The sequence below is a fragment of the Varanus komodoensis genome, unplaced genomic scaffold (genome assembly GCF_004798865.1).
Source record: "Varanus komodoensis strain SLA01 unplaced genomic scaffold, ASM479886v1 scaffold15, whole genome shotgun sequence".
Classification (NCBI taxonomy): domain Eukaryota; kingdom Metazoa; phylum Chordata; class Lepidosauria; order Squamata; family Varanidae; genus Varanus; species Varanus komodoensis.
This window is the reverse complement of record NW_025335440.1, coordinates 4,974,322-4,990,939: the sequence shown is the minus strand read 5'-3', so window position 1 is coordinate 4,990,939 and position 16,618 is coordinate 4,974,322. Positions and strand designations below refer to the sequence as shown.

Below are 16,618 nucleotides of genomic sequence, written 5' to 3'. Positions count from 1 at the left end.
GGAGTTGCAGTCCCTAGAAGGCACCAGGTTGGGGAAGTCTGAGTTAATCCTTTAGTCACACCTGAAGAGATGCCTCTTCTAAAGTTCTTGCCACCTGCATTGTACACAAGTGCTTAGCTTCAAAAGAGTTTTCAGTAAAGAGCACCAACTGACCAATACCCCGAGGGTGGCAGGCAACATATAAATGGAAAGATAAACAAATAAAGTTCAGTCAGTCAACGCATTTTTACTTGATAAACATCCCTGATTTTTTGGAAAGTCTTGATGGGCTGAGGATATTTTTGTGTGTCTGTTCCAGGAAAGACTGCCTGAAGATGCTGCAAGACCTTCTGGAGGCCCTCAGGGTGGAACACCCCCACATGTTGGCTCACCTGAGTTCCTACCACACCTGGACCTCCTTCCTGCATACTCTCTGGGAATGGAAGGCTGATGCAGACTGGAAACCCTCCGACGTCATGGAGTGTTTCGAGAGGGTCTTGGCCAATTTCATTCATGAGGTGGGCACAGCACACCTGGCCCACTTCTTCCTTCCGAAATGCAACCTGTTTGGGGCCAAATTTTTCCCGCCCACTAAGCTGAAGTTCTTGTGGTCACAGCTGAAGGTGAAAGAAGGAACAAGGAAGCTGTTCACCGTGTCCCGCAAGAGAGGCTACTCTGCCCTGCGTCTGAATCCAGACATGACCTGGCCTCTCTTGATCACCTGTGGTCTGATCGCCCTGGTGTCCATGGTTCTTCCCCATGTGGCAACTTAAAGGTGCAGAGCCACAACCCTCCATTGGATGTGTCCTAACAAGAAAGCGTGCTTTGGAATCACCCTGAGCCAGCGACTGAGGAAACGAGCCCAGGCGTGCCCTGACTTGGGGCCAAGAGTGTTTATTTCTGCGCAGTCACGTTTTTCCTAGGAGAAAGATCTGTGAGGAAAATGAATCCCTGGACTGGAAAAGGCATGCAAACCTTTTGGCAAGACCCATGATGCTTTCCATTCACTTTTCAGCAGTCTTTGGCTCCGAAGATACTTGCAAATTCTTCCCACAGAAGAGAAAAAGTGCAATTTCAAGCAACTCTGATTTTCACCTAAGATAGTGCTTAAAGTAATCGTTCATTTATTCTGTTCCTCAACCTGAATCCTCCTGATGTTTAGGACTGCAAATCATATTGCCCATGACCATGGGGGTGGGGGCTGAAGGGCACTGTAATCCAAAACATCTGCAGGGGCATGTTGAGAAAGTCTGTGCTAATTTTACTCTGGTAGGGACAAAATGTTGAGACCGGGAGGAGAACGTGGCTTGAGCCCAGTCTCCAGATGCAGGATTTGTGAGTACACGGATCAGGGATTATCTGCACCAGCCCTCCCCAACCTGGTGGCCTTCAGAGGCATTCGCCGCACAACTCCCAGAATTCCCATCCAGCAGGGCCACTGACTGGGAATTCTGGGTGCTGCAGTCCAAACATGTCGGAAAGGCATAAGGTTGAGGCAGGGTGGGCTACACGGTACCCGGCCAGCGTCAGCCCCTCAGCCGGCTTCAGTTCTGCTGCAGCTGCAAAGGAGCTGGCCTAGTTTTGTCTGTTCTTCCCCACCACGGGCTTTGTCTGGAGGGTTTTCCAAGTTAGCAAGAGGTATAAATACAGTTTGTAATTCCTGTGTGTTTATTGCTGAGCGATTATTCCACTTTGGTGTTCTGAGGGATTTTATGGCTTCATAAATAGAATAAACAGATTTTGAAAAACTTAACTGAAGGGCTGCTTTATTTCTTGCACTGGAATTTTGCCCTTTCTCTAAGGAGCCCAGGGGAATATACTTGGCTTATCCCTTGCCATTTTATTCTCACAACAACTCTGTGAGGTAGATGAAGCTGAGACTGGGACTTGCTCAGGGTCACCCGATGAGTTCGTGAACGAGGGGGATTTGACTCTGAATCACTCCAGTATGAATCTGACTGGAACACCGCATTATTTCAGGGGTCCAATTGGAGTTTAAATTTCCACGTTTACAACCAGTTACAGATGTAAGCTCCGATTGACTTATTGATAAACTTACAGACAATCCCTGAAATTAATCTTATTTTCATCTTCCTCTAAGAAAACCGTATTGTAACCTGAAGACTGACATAGTAACATTAATATTTTGAACACAGAAACAGAGCGAGTCAGAAGGGGTCTCTGGCTCCAGCCAGCTCTGCTCACGACATATTAGTGTGCTGCTGTTATGCTTTTTTAAAGTTTTAGGCAGCATTTTACTCTGTGTTAGAGTGCATGGTTTGCATATTGCTTACAGATTTCTTTTTAATGGAAACAATCTGTAACTATCACTCAACAAAGGAATGGCCAGAGATGGTTATACGAAAGCAACTGACGAGCCAATGGGGCCATCGAAATGGCTCAAGGGTGGTGTTGAAAAGTCACGGACACAGCTAGCAAAGCAAATGTACCAAGTGCTTTACAGGCCACTGTCCCTTGTGTCCTGGGTTCCCTGGGGCTTTTAAACTATTCCGCCATGATGGGAAAACAAATTCTTGACTACCGGTCCAATGCAGCTGGTCCTTCCATCTTCATCAGCGCTCAAAAGACAGACAGACCGACCGAACTGCAAAGGAAGGGGAAAGGCAGAGGATGAAAAGATGAATCTGGGCTTGACCAGATGTGAATTTGGGAGATGGGCCTATGGCTAATGCAAGAGCCCCCAGATGACCTCTGTCAGCTCAAGGATGTGGCACCGCTTACGGCATAAACTGACTTGTTTTCAGAGCAGGGGAGACGCAAGCTCTGTCTGAGGGGCCTCTTTGAGAGGCAGAGCCAAAAGGAAGAGGTGCAGCAGAAAGGAAGGCCTCCCCTGTGGCTGCCCGGCGGCAGATGTCCGGCCACTGCGTGAACAGACGTGCGGCCGCAGAGGCTGCTGGCTCTTCTCGTGCTCTGAAGGGGGATGCTTCGAGGAAGGGAAGAGGCGGCTCCAAACGGAGGACACCCCTCCCTGGGCGGGGGCACTCTTACACCACAGCCCGAGAGGCCAAGGCAAGCTGGGGTGACCTTTCTTCAGCAGAAAGGGCTGCAGAGCAAAGCAAAGCCAAAACATCTCCAGGCGCTTTGGACTTCAACTCCCATCAGGCCAAGCGAGCATGGCTGATAGCCAGTGATGCAGAGCATGAAAAATGCAGAAGATGCACAGGAGCTCTTAGGGCTGGAAGGCACTCCGAATTGGACAGGTATAACAGAGACTTGGTGGGATAACTCCACATAGCCGTCGGGGTGAAGGACGCCCCTTGTTCAAAAGGACGGATGCAGGACCAAGCGAGGTCTCCGCTGAGTGTGTTGTTGTGCCTCCCAGGGCGACTCGAGGCGTCCCAGCTGGCCCAGGTAGACCACCAGCTTCCATTCGTACTTCTCTCTTGCTCTCCACCACTGCCACCTTGTGGCCTGATCCATTCATACTTTCTTCTCTGTCCCAGTCGATGAAGCACCTGGTCTAGTTAAAATCAATGGCCTATGCGATTTTACACACCGTTTTTGCATGTCTGAGTCACGCAATTGAGCTAGTGAATAAGCCCCCTTACAAGCAACAGTATATTTAATGGTAGGACAAGGCACAATCATTTCAGCACTTTGTACCCTTCTGCACTTTTAATGCTGCTTGCAGGATTCTTTGCATTTTAAAACTTGTAAAAATTGAGACAGAGGTTCTCACGATCTTCCAAGTGGGATTGACGTTTAGCCAGCCATTAGATTTTAAAGCATATTAAAACAGCAAGTAAAGTGCTGTGGCCAGTTTATACAGAATAGGTGACGAGGCCTCAGCAGCGTGGGAGGGATTAACTGGGGAGGCTGTGATTCTCGCTGCAAAACCAGGATTGTTGTACAAAAGTGCGCCCGTTTCCACCAGTGAAATATCAGAGGGTTGGAGCATTTCTTAAAGGATTCCCAAACCCCCACGAAGGCTGAGGGACAAAGCTAAAACGTTTAGGCTTCTACGAAATTGAGACTGACCATTCCATAGTCGGGGGTGAGGTTGCCCTGCCCCTTTTGGGGCCTGATTTTTGCCTGCCTCACTACAAATGCTCTGGTGGCGTAGATGACTTCTCCCCATGTCTTCTCCTCTCTGCGCCATGTATGTTCAGCCCTTTCCTGGAAGGAAAATGTTGCCCATTTGCAGGTTCTGTTGCAGATAAAGGAACATGAGATATTGCTAGAAGTAAACAGAACTTCAAAAAAACGAAAATTTAAAATAATAGCCAGTGTACTTGTGGAAAAGAAGCAGCTGCTATCCCCTTACATGATTAAGGACACATGTGCAGAATTGCTGGCCAGTTACTGTCCAAAATCACGGCTGAGAACTCTGGGAAAAATAATCCACTGCTAAAGGAACTCCCATCTGCAGAAAGAAGCAATGCAAGCAGCCGAAGAGAAATGGCTTAAACATGATGAGCGATAAACACAGTGACCTGAGAACCAAGTCTGAGTTCCTATGGGACCCACCACTTGTCCTTAGGAGCCTAATGGCACCTGTTCTCAACTACTTCTCCCAGCTCATTTATACCACTGGCACAAGATGCTGCAATTCACAGCCCTATTCAAGTTTACACAGAAGAAAAGTTTTACGACTCCCAGCATGCCCCAGCCATGACTGGCTGGGGCATGCTGGGAGTTGTAGGCCTTTTCCCCCCTCTGCCTAAACATTCATAGGATTGCTGCCTTAATTTTTAATACAAAGGCAATGAACTAAATGATTGCTTGAACTAGAATGATTCGCTTGCAACTGCTTTGTGTGGTTTGTCTTTAATGTTCTTGTATTGTGAATGGTACAAACTGTTTAACATTTCAAAGAGAAATGGCTGATTTCAGAGCACTTCTTAAACAACAACCTCCACCACCAAAAGCTCCTGTGTTACTATCAGAAATGTTGCATATGTTTTGAACCTACAGACTCCTTGTTAACACTTTGCACCTAGAGTACAACACCAAATATGTCCCTGGCTGATCCTTGGTCAGAACAGAACACCAAAATCCTGTATCATAATATCCATGGTCAAGGACAAATCTGTCCATATTAAGCCCAAGAGCAAAATGATCAATACTATTGTTACAAAAGCAGACTGGGCCTTTGCCTTGAGGACATGCCAAACAGAAGTCCAAAAAGACAGCATGTCCTTTTAGCTGCAAGCCACTGTTGGGAGACTGGTGACTTTTGAGGAGGCTGCGCATCCAAGGTGTGAATGCCGTCAGGTGCAGCTTCTTTCCTTGCAGTGCTGCCATGAAGGGAAAAACTGCACCTGGCAGAATTTTTCCTTTGCTGTAATGCTAAGGAGCACCCTTAAGTTTGGTGCAGGTTGTTAGATAAACAGCAGCCTAGCAAATATCAGGATAAAATGAGCACAAGTGATATGCTACGCAATGCCAAGGTAAAGGGACCAGGTAGGCTGAGTTAGGCTTGCTTGCTGACCATATAAGGAAACTGGACCGATTAACCACTTTGGATAGATTCACAATTAGAAGGTGATAACTGGAGCTGATAGCCAGTGTGGTGTGGTGGTTAAGAGCCTGGGACTGGGACTCAGAAGATCTGGGTTCTAGTCCCTGCTCAGCCATGGAGCCAACTGGGTGACTTTGGGCCAGTCACAGAGTCTCAGCCCAGCCTCCCTCACAAGGTTGTTGTTGTGGGGATAAGATGGAGGAGGAGAATGATGTAAGCTGCCTTGAGCCCTTTGTAGGAAAAAGGCAGGATATAAATCGAAAGATAGATAGATAGATAGATAGATAGATAGATAGATAGATAGAGATAGATAGATAGATAGATAGATAGATAGATAGATAGCTGGGGTATAAGTCTATTGAACTGCAGCACAAAGGTGTGAAGACCGCCTTGTTTTCAGGCAGTGGTTTCACCCTTCAGCTGAAGCCTGTAAATAAAAACTAGCTTTGAGCCTACATTGTCTTCCCTCTTGAACCAACGAATTGGGACGAGTCCTCTCAGGAGCTGAATTATTGGGTGCAATTTACCCAATAAGGTGAAGTTAGGCCACCCGGCTCTGCAGGGTTCCCATCTAACCTGTGCTCCTTCTCCTGTGCTTTGAACAGTGGCAGACAAGAAGCAATGAGGCATTTCTGCCCCATTTCCTTGCTGTCAGAAGCCTCCCTGTCTTCATGTCATCCTTTGCCTGCTGGTAAACACACAGGCACAGCAGCCGGCAAGGGGCTGGCCGCCCTCTTGGCTGAACTGAACCTGTTCTGTTCCTATGCCTGCAGGCAGAAACATCACAGCTGCACTGAGATGCAGCATTGAGCGAGGCTGCACCAGTGGCATTTCTACTTGCCGAGAAGTGTCTGAACTCCCAGACCTGCCATCAGCAGAGAAAAGGCAGTAGCTGCAGCACCGGGAGAAATGCAGCCAAGCCCGGCTTTCTCGGGGCTGCTGCTTGCGTCAACTCCTTGCCCTGTTTCAGGCGACCCTTTGAAAGGAAGCCTCCCTCCTCACTGCTGCTGCTCCAAAATCCCTGCGTGCCCCCTCTGCCCCTCATACTCACACTTCTGGGCACCTGGATCCCTAGGGTGCCCAGCAGGTCCCTTGGATAAAAGCAAAGGCAAGCCGCTCACGTGCCCACCAGTTACGGTCTTTGGGGTGAATCCTCCATGCCTTTCATAAGAGGCTGACACAGAGAAAAGGGACCTGTGAAGCCGCTCGTGGCACGGAGATAAACTGATGGGAAACTCTTCGCTTGCTGCTTGTAATGGTCAGCTGCTGGCCTACTTGCAGGGAGTCAAACCGAGGCATGCGGTGCTCTGGATGTCCCTGTCGTGCCCCATGTGCTTACCTGGCTGCCAGGCCAAGGAGCGTCTGAGCAGACCTAGCTCTTTCCAAAGGAGGCAGCAGGTTCCAATGTTTGTTTATTTATTTTTCAATTTATATCCTGCCTTTTTCCTACAAAGGGCTCAAGGCAGCTTACATCGTTCTCCTCCTCCATCTTATCCCCACAAAAACAGCCCTTTGAGGTAGGTTGGGCTGAGAGTCTGTGGCTGGCCCAAAGTCACCCAGTGGGCTCCATGGCCGAGCGGGGACTCGAACCCAGGTCGCCTGAGTCCCCGTCCCAGGATCTTCACCACTACGCCACACTTTGACTGCCCAGACTTGGCCACCAGGAGGTGAGTGTCCGAGTGTCTCCCACTGGAGGTTCTTGGTTGGGCAAATCCATTTTCCTTGCTTGGTTCTCACTGTGGAGCCCAAGAGGATGTGCTGACAACCCACTGGCATCAATTTTGGGAGGGGTGGCTGTGTGGATCCGTGCATGGGCGACACAGTGGCTGTTTTAGGGCAGGCTGGAACTTGGGCCCATCCTGGCCCCTTTGGGATGAACCAGGTGGGCGCGTTCATCGCTGCCTCTGGATTTCTGTCCCCCATTCTCCTGCAGAGTCTGCCCAGAGAAGATGCCCTTGTTCTGCATTGCGGTTGGGAGTGATGTAGCTGGTTCCATGACTGCTCTGAGGCAGGGGGAGAAAGCCTGCTCCCTGCATATGAGTATGTTTACACCACCTTCACTACAGAGTTATAGTCGTTGCAGATTTTCACACACAAAAAAGAGGTCTTTGCCCACAGGGAGCTTCCAGTCTGAATACTGACAGTGAGGAAGACAACAGAGGAAGTGAAGGAGCGGGAGCAATCCATGTTGGAAGAGACTCACATGAACACATGCAAAGTTACTTAGGGCTGAGATGAAGATTCAGGGTTTACTCCACAGAAAAAGGGCCACCTCCTATACACAGAGCCCTCTGATTCCCAACTATGGTGCTGGTGGGGCTTTCTGGGAAGGGGTTTCTTCAGGAATAGGTGAGGAGTGCCTGAAGTTGCTGGTACACGGTCCTTCTGCACGCTAAATCCAAGGGTCCCTGCATCTGCCTAATCCATGACACGAAAGTGGTCATTTAGCAGCCACAAAACCTGCAGGGCGCCTTGCCCAGTGCAGAGGGAGGTCCTGGACATAGAGAAGTTCCCCAGCACTGAAAGAACTGGAAAATTCCTGGGCTCTCTTGCCAGATTGGCTGGCAGTTGGCCCAGATGCCCGTGCGCACCCCTCTTCTCCTGCATCGGCCCACCAGGATTGCTTGCTTCTGCTGGCAGTTCTCCAGGGAACCTGCAAAGGTCATTTGCAAGCTGAAGTCCTCAAATGCTTTATAAGCAGAGAGATGGGGCTGAGCCAGGGCACCTCCTGCAAGCCAGCCAGGCGCTCTGTCTCTGCTTATTTGTGGCCCTGTACAAAACAGGTGATTTTGGCAGATGCTGCTTGGTAGGCCAGAAGACTGCAAGCTGGGAGAGGATACCCCTCAAAGCTGCCCGCCCCTGCAAATATTAAAGGTACAGGAAAGATGACCTGCTGTTTCCACTCTGTGATATGTAGCTGTAAGTTCCATAAAATAATTATGTTGCTGCAATGGACAAGCATTTTTTCTAAACTCTGCCTGTGGGGTTTCTTTGCAAAATCCGACTGGCTGCTGCTGGGTATGCTGGAGTGGATGGACCAGGAGCCTGACCCAGCAGCCTCTCTGTAACCTGTACGAATTATTTAGTCACATTTTACTCTAGTCACAGGAATCAGCAAAGGGTTCTGCAGGTTCCTGAGGTCGCTTGCTTTAGCTAGCGGATTCTTCATCAGCTCATCTTTGGCTTCCGGTTATAGTTTTGCAAAGGAAGGAATACAGAAAGTTACAGCTGAGATTCACAGAAAGCTCAGTTCTGCAAGCAAAATTCTGCAATTATTCTGCTCTTTCATGGAATTGCAGCCAACAGAAGGATGTACTTAGTACTACTGAGAAACTGGTACTCCAGAGACGATATGTGCCACTCCAGCTGGTTGAAGGGGACCAAATCCAGTTGCCAGTCGATCTGGTTCCTTTTTACCAGCCCCAGGGGCACAGAACCACTCCTGCACACGACCTCTCCCTTCCTCTTCTCACAGATGTGGCTGGCATCTCATCTGGGGTGGTTTCTTGCCTGCTGCTGAAAAGAGGCAGAAGCGTGCCGCCGAAGGGACCACGTTCCAGGCCGGGATCCCATCCCAAGGATACATACTTCTTAACATTCCATAATGCCAGCCGACTCCATATGGGCATATGAAGAAGTATGTAGGCTCAGGTGGGACGGCACGGGAGAAGACAGGTGGCTTTCTTGTGCAGAGCAGAGCAGAGCAACCCCTGTAAAGCAAGAATTGCCTGTGAGCAGAGATGAAGGCAATTTCTGTTGGCATTTATTGGTGGCAGCACCTCGAGGGACCCTCCAAGATCAAAGGCAGAAAAGCAGGTGGCCACTCGAGCAGGGCTACTGCAGCAGGTCCCAGCAACACCTTGGCCTCCACAATCCCCTCTTGTCCAGCCTCCTATTCCTACAGTTTGTTCATTTTTTCCAGTCTGGTGCCATTTAGAGGTATTAGAAGGCATCTCTCAACAGCGCCCAGCCAGAATGACTGGCTGTGTTGTGCTGGGCATTGTAGTCCAATGCACCAGTCTGAGGAAGTTAAGATGTATGTCGTGTGCCTCTGTCTGTGGCTCAGGGCAATTCAAAACCATTCCTGCCTTCTGCTGGCCAAAGCAAACCAGACTGAATAAGGTGACTCATAAACAGCCAAAGCTTCGGCAGATCCAGCCATGATCATGATTAGAGATTTTTTTTAATTTGCTCTGCAGGGTTTTTTGGTGGCGGGGGGCGGGGGCGTTATAATGGATTTGGCCAATTTGCACCTCTTGCATCTTTCAGCAGCTGATGAGAACTGTGTGCTGAACTCGGCAGCCTTGTGAGGATCCTGCAGTAGCCTGAAAGTGTGGTGCTCCCCAGATGTGCAAAATATCCACAACAGGCATACAATGAGCACAAGCCACATTTCAGCCATGCAGAAATGGGGCAGAATGAGCTTGACCCTAGTCAAGCACTGCTAGTCATGACATGGGCTGGAAGGAGGTCACAGGGCAGTTCAGACCAAGAAATGAAGCAGGGCAGGATTATATTTGTCCCTATGGATACTGCAGCTCTGGAAAGATAAAGGTTCCCCTCCTATTTATCTATTTATTAGATTTACATCCTGCCTTTTTTTCTCAAGAACTCAAGGCAGCTTACATAATTTTCCTCCTTCTCTCCATGTTATTCCCACAACAACCCTGCAAGGTAGGCTGGGCTGAGAGCCTATGATTGGTCCAGTCACCCAGTGGGCTCCATGGCTGAGCAGAGACGAGAACCCGGATCACCCAGTTCCCAGCCCTGCAGTCCTAACCACACTGGCTCTCCTACCGTGCAACGAAGACCCAACAACACTTTCAATATTTGAGCAAGTGGCATACAGAAAGCACTCTTGAAAGTGCACAGATACGTTCTTTGGTCTTTGTCTAAGCTTAGGTGAACTTTTGTTTCTTATTTCTTTTATGCAGATTTTATCTTCTTTGGGTGACATCTGCAATAAAAATAAATCAAAAATTGAAACCAGAAGTCACTTAAATCTGTCCTGGATTCCTGACATCCTCTCCAATATGCTCTCCTGTGACTGGCAGAGTCCCAGCCATATTCTTCTCCTGCATCACCTGCACTGGAAACCAGTGATGAGGAACTATCAAGAAGCCAATTCTGCTGTGTGCGACATCCCAGCCCTCCTTCCCTCACTGCCACTGGACTCCCAGCAGAATCCGAGGGAATACCTAGCAAGGAACAGCTGTTGCCATAGCAGACTCACAATCCCATCCTATGGGACACCTCAAGGCTCTGGGTTTACTGGTCTTGCTTAGAGGATGGGATAAATGCAGAAGCAAAGGGTCATGCTTGCTTCATGCTTTTCCTGCTCTGCAAAGCACTCGGATGGAGGCAGGGATCCCTTCTTGCTGCATCCCTTCCTGGGGGCACCATCTGCTCGCCCGTCTGCCTCCTGGGATGTCCCACAAGCCCTTCTCTGGGGCCACTCTTCTTCTGTGAAGGAGCAGCTGGTCCCGTGGTTCTTCCTGCACGGGCTGCCAGTGGGTGGGTGCTGGGGGCAACTGGAGAGTTGTACCGTTTTTTCCTGAGGACCACGTTCCATTTCAGAGCAGCTCTCGGAGGCTGCACTGCAGGGATGGGTGAGGCCACAGCCAAAGGGGTGGAGCCAGAATGGCGGGCATGTCGTGAGCAGAGCCGGCTGGAGCCGGGGGTCAGACTAGATGGCCCCGGAAGCCCCTTCTGACTCGCTCTGTTTTCTATGCTTCTAAAGCTCTTACTGCCTGCAGGTAAGTCTTTGGAGAGGCATTTCAAATTTTTAGAAGCAGGATGGAAATCACGCAAAAGTTTGTAAACCCAGCTTCTGCTTTGGGGAAGGGACAGGCCCACCAGGGAAATGCCAGAAGGCCAATTTGGAACTTCAGGAGGCTGCACCTGGTTGCACATTCTGCACTCCCATGTTCAGGCCCCAAATTATAAATCACAAGTCCTCTTTTTGCTGTTGTTTTTGGTGGAGGGGACAACTTGCCCCCGGGCCACCAATGTTTTTTCTTCCAGAGTTGAATGACACAATCATTTTTCAATGTTGCAAAGTCACACTGTGATTTTGTAAAATTACCAGAGGTTGCATTTTTGTTATGTTTCCGGTCAGGCCTAATAAAAGTCTGGGTGATCACAGCATAGTGGGCATACGAGAAAGGAACGGCATCCTCTGACAAAACAAAACATGGATGGCATCTTAGTAAAAAAGCCAGGTCCGGCAAAAATAAAGCATGGTCTGAGGAAGGCAGGAGGTCTGGAGCCTAGTTTTGCAAAAGCTCTGATGGAGCGCCTGGTCCTCCCATCTCCTTCCACATCCCTCGCTTTGCCCACAGAGAAGATGCTCTTGCCAGCATCGCACTCCCAAGGGGATTGGGCACAGGAAAGGCCACTCTTTAACTCATTTATCTTGGATGGCCAGAACCCTCCTGGGACCCCACAGCTGCCCATTTCAACACAGCAAGACAGAGAGGTTTGCTACAGAGTCGGACCTGGAGAATGCAGAAAGCAAGCCATGGCAAATCCAGGGAGGATTGCTTCATTCCCAGCTTTTAGCCATGAAAGTGAAGTTGAACCTCCTTGTATAGAATCATGCTATCTGAAGATCAAGTGCCAGGGATAAACAGCAAAGAAAAGCTGCTTCTTTGTTTAAGTGCTGCTTATTTGTTTGTTAGATTAATATCCTGCCTTTTTCTCATAACAAACTCAAAGTGATTTCACATCATTTGCCTTCTCAGCCACAACAACCCTGTGAGGTAGGTTGGGCTGAGAGTTTGTGACTCCATGGCCGAGTCGAGTCTAGAACCCTGATCACCTGAGCCCCAGTCCTGTATCCTTAAGCACAACACTATACTGGCTCTCTGTTTCTGAATTGCCCAGGGACACCCAGCTGGCTGCTTTAGGAAATTATTTTGAATTTAGCACAGGGGGCAAATTCAGCTTTGGAGAAACTTCAGGGGTTTCACTGCAGTGGTGACTCCTGGGTGGGGCAAAAGTGGCAGGGCAAAAACCAAGGGCTGGGGCTGAAAATACAAGCGTGTTTTGGTTTATTGCCCATTACTAAGCCTTAGAAAAATAATTTCAACCTTTTAGAGTGTGTGAGTGCTATACAAAATCCAGGGATCTGTCATTAGATAGATGTGGGTCTGAACAGGCAAGGTTTGGGGGACACAGTTAGCTCTTTTGCCAAGATCCTGGCCTCTGCCAACCACAGCAAAAGCACAACCCAAGGCAAAAGCACAACCACAGCAAAAACTCAGGATTGCTTTGGAACGCAACAGCTGGCCATTCGGCAGCTGAGATTTTCTGTTGAACCAGCTCACACACTTGTTCTGGCAAGGGATAGTGGGGCATATCTGCAAAGAAAAGGACTGGCTTTCCACCCCTTGGCCCCAGGCTGGTGCCCAGTTTAGCTCGCTGATGGCTGGAGTCTGCTTGCTACCCCCATAAAGATAAGCCCATTTTTACTTCTTAGAGACAGAAAAGAATGCCAGTTGAGAATCAATGAAAAGGCCTTTGACCTGCAGCCAGAGTGTCCATGCAGTCAGAGTTCTATTAGTTTGGCCAGAATTTTGTCTTCCTAAAGCACATTTGTATGAAATTTAGACAGAAAAATGGCCATGGCTGGCTGGGATATGCAGGGAATTGTAGGACTCATTATGCACAGGATTGTGCCCTTAGCCATTTCTCAGAATCAGAGACGGGAGTGTCAGAAATGGTTCCGTCGGTCCTGCACTGCATTATGGAATGCCTAACACTCTGCCACAATCAAAGCTATTTGGACAGTTCACAAAATAAAGGCAAACCCCAAGCTGAACAAACATAATAAAGCACGACTACAACATAACATCTAAAAAGAAGTAAAACCGCCACAAAACGTGGAAAAAATGTTGAAAAGAACAAGGATCAAAAAAGCATAAACATTTTTAAAACGGAAAGTCTAGCAAGTCTGGGAGAACAAAAGGTCCTTCACCTGGTACTGAACGCCGGACAATGCAGGCACCCAGGGAACCTCTCCAGGGAAGGTGTTCCATCACTGGGGTGCCACCACCAATAAGCTCCTCCCTCTGCTGGCCTGCCCCCTCCCATCAGAGGATTCAACAGCTGCATCCAATAAACTTAGTTTTTAAAAAAGTTCTCAAACAAAATTCTCACCTGTCCCTAGTTACTAGCGAAGAAGAAAAAGTAGTTGTCTCTACCCATTTCCCCACATCATGGGTAGATTTATATGGCCCTGCCATGCCCCCCTCCCTCCTCAGAGTCCATAATCCCACGCACACACATGTAGCATTGCCGGAAGTGCGGGAGCTTTTCTGTCGAAACATGCACGGCTATTTAGCCAGCGAGTCTCTGCACTCAGAGGGTGGGAGCAGCAGGGTCCCCTTTCCAGTGATCCCCGTCTCCTGTTTGACCCCTCCCCGAATGGCTCCATGCACAACATCATGGAGGCGGCAGGCAATACCTGCCCCCTCCAGCATTAAACGGAGCCTGGCCTGTTCCTGTCAGAGATGGGCCACACAGCTTTTCTGCCGCGTGCCCCGTCCTCCCGTCCTCCCGACCTCCCTCAGCGGCCCCAACACTCACTCCTGCACTGTGGCCGGAGAATTCTTTGCGGTGCAGCCTTGGAGAGGGACCAGGGCTGGGCCGAATTCATCAGCTGCCCCAGATGGGGAGGACTCGCAGCTCATCAGCCACTTCCAGCAGTGGTGCAAAAGATCCAAGAGAAGCCCGGCGGGGCTTGGCTTCCTTTGGACGACAGAGAGCCCCAGAGGCTTAAGTGTGCCCTTGTAAGGTTTGTTTTCTTTTTAAGTACAGAAGCAAACTGCTCTCCTGCAGCCACCGCAGAATTGCTTATCCTGCTGCATGAGACTCCCAAGGGGCCGCCAACTCCAGGACAAGCCACTGCTCTCCCCACAACAACTCCCCGCACAGTGCCTCACTGTCTTGGGTTGCTCCTGAGAAAGTCAAACGTCTCCCAAACACTTTCACTTCCCCTCTGTCTGTCCCTGTCCAAGGGCTGTGCAGAGATGCCAGGCAACAGGGCTGCCCTTCTTGCCAGGATGCTGGCCCCTTGTGGACTGTCCAGCCACAAAAATCAAGGATGCCCAAGCTCACACACAGACCGAAAACCAGAGAGACCAGCACAAACACCACCAAACAAACAAAACCCCAACTCCAAACAGATGTCTGGAAAGCTGTTACTTAAGACCTCATCTGGACTGGGCCCATTTCTTTGAGGGCATTTGGGCGAAGCATCCTCCAAGAGCTCCACTTTCTTCATGGGGCTGTCTTCTCCACACCACTGCTGGCAGCCACTGTGGTGCAGGGCTTGGAACCACAAGTAAAGAGACAGTGTGGTGTAGTGGTTTGAGGGCTCAGCAGGGACATGAAGTTCAGGACTCCATCAGGAAGTGCACCGAGTGACTTTGGGTGAGTCGTGGACTCAGCATGACCTACCTCTCAGGGTTGTTGTAGGGACAGAATGGGGAGGCGTGGGTGGATCATGCAGGTCGCCTGGAGTTCCTTGCAAGAAAAAGGTGGGACACGAACGAACGAACGAATGCATGCGTGAATGAATGCGCAGTCAGCAGCTGCTCCTCCTCGCCCATTTCCAGCCAGGCCGGCCAAGAGGCGGAGGGCAAACAGGCACGGGCATCTCCCGCTTCTCTAGGCCAGGGTCCACGTGGAACGGTGGGGACTGGAGCCCAGGCAGTGCAGCCACACGTGCTGCCCAAGATCGTCCCCGGTTCTGTGGGATGCTCCAAGATGTGGCGCAAGCAAGCTTTGCCTGCCTGGTGCCGCGTGTTCAATTCCAGTGCCAGTAATCCCTCCGCCAGCAGTGCGAGCTTAGGGAAGCCTGCATAAAAAGTGCACCCATAGGGCAGACCCACCCACCTGGAGTGGCTGGCAGGGGGCTCCACCGCAGTGCCCTCGGATCCTGCAGGTGGGGCGCAGATTCGAAAAGGGGAGAAAGGGGCACGTCAGGGCCACTCTGGGAGAGCAAGAGGCGCTGTTGGTGAGCAGACCAGCTGTCTAACTGGGAAGCTTTCAACCTGTCCTGCCTGGGGTCCACTCCCCCTAAAGGAGAAAGAGTAGGAATAAAAGATATCTGCCAATGGACAAATATAAACACTGGGGTCCCATGGGAATCTGCATTGCAATCAAGGCTTTTCAATGTATTTATAAATGATCTGGAATTAAGAATGAGCAGTGAGGTGGACAAAGGTGTTGATGACGCAAATTATTTTTTGAGGGATACCGCAGTATCACTTGTTTAGAATGGACAGGATTAGGGGAGCTCTGGATGCGAGTGATCACTCCATCCTTTGCTCTGAGATCAGGGGACTGGGGACATGCAGCAGGTCAGGCACTAGAAGCTGGGACTTCAAGAGGGCCAACTTTGGCCAACTGAAGGCCAGACTGGGGAAAGTCCCCTGGGATAGGTTACTGGAAGGTAAGCGAGTTGAGGAGGGGTGGATAGCACTCAAAAGGGAGGTTTTGGAGGCGCAAGCCTTGACGATACCTCTAGTCAGTAAGGTGGGGAGGCAGAGGAGAGTTCCGCCATGGATGCGAAAGGAGGTGGTTAGAGGGATTAGACGAAAGAGGAACCTCCGTAGGAAATGGGTACTGGGGCAAATAGACAAAAGGGTATACCAGGAGGAGGAGGCCCGTTGCAGAAGGATTCTTCGCAAGGCTAAGGCTGATTACGAGCTGCGACTTGCCAAGAATATCAAGAGCAACAAAAAGGGCTTCTTTCAGCATGTAAAAAGGAAGAGGAAGGGGAGACAAGTGGTGGGACCACTAAATAAGGAGGAAGGAGATCCAGTGACTGACGTGAGGGAACAGGCACAGATGCTAAATGACTATTTTGCCTCTGTGTTCTCCCTAAAGCAGGATGGGGGAGATCCATATGTGGGATCAGATGAAGCCAGGGACTTAGGGGCACAGATTAAAGTCAACCCCCTAGAAGTTGAGGAGCTCCTCAGGGCACTGGACATTACAAAGGCACCAGGCCCTGACGGGTTACACCTAAGAGTACTTTGGGAGTTGGTGGGGGTCCTCTTGCGCCCACTGGCCTCCATGTTTGAGGCCTCATGGTCAACAGGTGGGGTTCCAGAGGACTGGAGGGTGGCATCAGTGGTCCCAATTTTC

The 16,618-nt window shown here is 49.9% G+C and overlaps 1 long non-coding RNA gene across 1 annotated transcript in view; it reads right to left on the bottom strand.

Moving 5' to 3' along the window:
• LOC123020658 overlaps positions 1–16,618 on the bottom strand; it is a 31,466-nt gene continuing 14,848 nt past the window's right edge. The window contains exon 3 of the long non-coding RNA XR_006414169.1: positions 1–2,584. This is a non-coding gene — a long non-coding RNA (uncharacterized LOC123020658). The remainder of the gene's footprint in view (positions 2,585–16,618) is intronic.